Source organism: Gossypium arboreum, chromosome 5, assembly GCF_025698485.1.
Source record: "Gossypium arboreum isolate Shixiya-1 chromosome 5, ASM2569848v2, whole genome shotgun sequence".
NCBI lineage: Eukaryota > Viridiplantae > Streptophyta > Magnoliopsida > Malvales > Malvaceae > Gossypium > Gossypium arboreum.
Genome location: NC_069074.1, coordinates 81,960,649 through 81,963,389, shown reverse-complemented (window position 1 = coordinate 81,963,389; position 2,741 = coordinate 81,960,649). Strand labels below are relative to the sequence as shown.

General features: G+C 36.8%; 1 long non-coding RNA gene across 2 annotated transcripts; it reads right to left on the bottom strand.

The window, feature by feature from the left end:
* Positions 1-218: 218 nt before the first annotated feature.
* On the bottom strand, positions 219-2,467 carry LOC128293096 (uncharacterized). 2 transcript variants are annotated; one of them, XR_008283152.1, is made up of 3 exons: positions 2,340-2,460; positions 1,382-1,423; positions 219-510 (listed from the first exon to the last, which is right to left on the bottom strand). It is a non-coding gene; the product is annotated as an uncharacterized LOC128293096 (long non-coding RNA). The 2 variants fall into 2 exon arrangements; XR_008283154.1 differs by lacking the exon at positions 1,382-1,423 and having other exon boundaries at positions 2,340-2,467.
* Positions 2,468-2,741: the final 274 nt, after the last annotated feature.

Genomic DNA, 2,741 nt, shown 5'->3' with positions numbered 1-2,741 from the left:
CAAAAGATTAATTCATTAAGGGTTAAAGTGAATGGAAGTCGTGCACCGGTGGGAAACCGAAAAGAGGTGGTGAGTCCATCGGATTGCTTAATACCAAGCTCCTTCGGATCCAATCCTGACATGCATACCGCCATTGCCACACCTTAACGTCATGGATATTTCTAGGAAACCGATTCGATTAAGTCATTTTTAGGAAAAGTGATTAGTTTTGGAAAATATTTTCATTGCGGAAGCTTTGCTTGTTGTCGTGTTATTTTGAAATCAACTGTTGTTTTTGAAAACGCACCCTAAAGCTATCCAATTTCAACAGTTAAAATAAGTATTACCTATCTTAGTAATACATATTAAAAACCATCAAAAATAAATAAGCGGCCTTATTACATTTAAAAGCCCAAAACCTCAAACGAAATTAAAAGGATGTCCAGTTCACCAGAAGAAAATCAAACTTTCAAAACGGGTGGCCACTCCGAATTCCCTCACAGCTCCAAGCCCACTATGGTTGGGGATTTCCTGCGTGGATGAAAATAAAAGGGGTGAGTTTGGGGAAACTCAGTGTGTAAGGAAAACCCATTCAAAGCCCAAGTCAGCTCAAGCCCATTAGGCCTAAGCCCATTCAGGTAATAGTGGTACTGGGCCAGAGCCCTTTTCAGATTACAATAAACTGGGCCTTAGCCCCTTATTCAAATAACAGTATGGCCCATAGGCCCATTTTAAAATACATGCAACATCAGTAAACATATGCAAGCCCATTTGGGAGACTACTCAACCCACCAACCACTACACTCCACATTGCACTCGACCATACACTCCATGTGGGAATAGCTCAACCCACCCAAATTTAACACTCCTGATTGCTGCCTTCACTGCTCGATTAACGATAAATTGAGGAAAAGCCTCCAGTATGTGGACAAGCCACTTTCAGTACTTCCTCCGTCAATATCCCGGTCCCATGCATCAGATAATAACACGGCATGCAGTAAATAACAATAGTCAAACATGCATTTAGGTCAATTTAACCCTAGGGGTATTTCGGTAATTTATCTCCTAGGGGTAAAACTGTAAATTTTCCACTTTTAAAGGTATTTCAGTAATTTATCTATTTTAGGGTTTTTCCTACCTTTCACATACTAACAGCATTACGTACCGAGGGTTCTTACCGAATTGGGCCCGTTGGCCCATCATTCCAATTTTGGCCCATTAAGCCCAAAAATATCGAGGGCACATAAATCATGCACTTTGCAGTCCAAACATTGCAGCTTACCAAAAAAATTGTTCGATTTACCTCACGAGCATTCGCACACTCGCAAACCTACAAAATACCAATTTTCGGCATTTCGGCTTTTGTCTATCTAGACTAAGAAAGAGGGTGTTAGTTACACACCTGTTTGCGACGATATGCTGACGAGATCCACACATGAACCGCCTACAATTGGATTACTAACACGTTAATCTAACTATTCAAATACAAACTACGTATTAACCCCTTACAATATTCAGCCAGCCACACCTATAGATCATAGTAAGCTTATAAGAAATCAATAAGCAACTCATTAACAAATTTTTGTCAATGTTTACCACATAATCATAATTTCACTGCAAGCTATCTTCCTGAGCAACAGTCACTAAATCATTTATAACTAGAGCTACGAAACTCCAAATCAAGTGCCGTTAATTTTCCCTGAAAATAGACTCATATATATTCTATCCATAAAATTTTCAGAATTTTTGGTACGGCCAATCAATACCAGATTTTTCTTAAAGTTTCCCATGTTTCACTGTTTGACTAATCTGACCACTCTTCATTACGAATCAAATTTCTCATTGTACAGAATTAAAAATATGTTCTTGTTTATTTCATTAGAAAGTAGACTCAATAAGCTTTAATTACATAATTTATTCAGCTTCTAATTCATCTCCCACAATTTATGGTGATTTTCCAAAGTCACATTACTGCTGCTGTCCCAAGCAGATTTATTACCAAATCACTCTTTCACACATACCTTGCATGCATGTTATTTAAACATGTATATCACCAATCAATCATCACATATCTATGATTTTACTTAAGTATAATCTCCATTTCATCATTTTAAAGCACAACATGTTAGCTGATTTTTCCCTTTAACATCTAAGGCACATGCATGCTCATTTGTTTGGCTCAACTTCACCTATCTTCCATTTTTCATCAAAAGAACATGAAACAACAATCATTTCCTTCATTTTAATTCATGACTAAATGCTCACAACACAACTAAAAATCAAAATATACTTCAAGAGTTAAGGTAGAATCAAGAAGAACTCATGAACCTTAAAATAGAAGCAAGGTACCAAGAACTTACCTTCAATTTTCCTCCTCCTAATGACCGAATACTCAAGAGCTTTCTCCTCTCCTTTCTCTTCTCTAACTTTCAGCTATGATGAACAAAGATGGACAAAACTTTGTTCTTTTCACCCCTTTTCTTTTAATAAAACTTCATATTTCTTCCATTTAATTTTACGCTTTGCATAATTATTTCTACATTGTGGCACAAACATATCCCGTTAGGGAATCGGTATAGCTCATTAAGTTTTGAGATGCACGTGAATTTTAACCATCAACATAACATGTGCATACACAACTTCAAAAATTAGAAAAATAGGATGGCATGCATAACGAATATGTGTGCCTGTCATGCAAGTGTACTATATCCCATATTGCCTTTTCCATATGTTTTTTCTCCATATTACCTTCTAGATGTTTG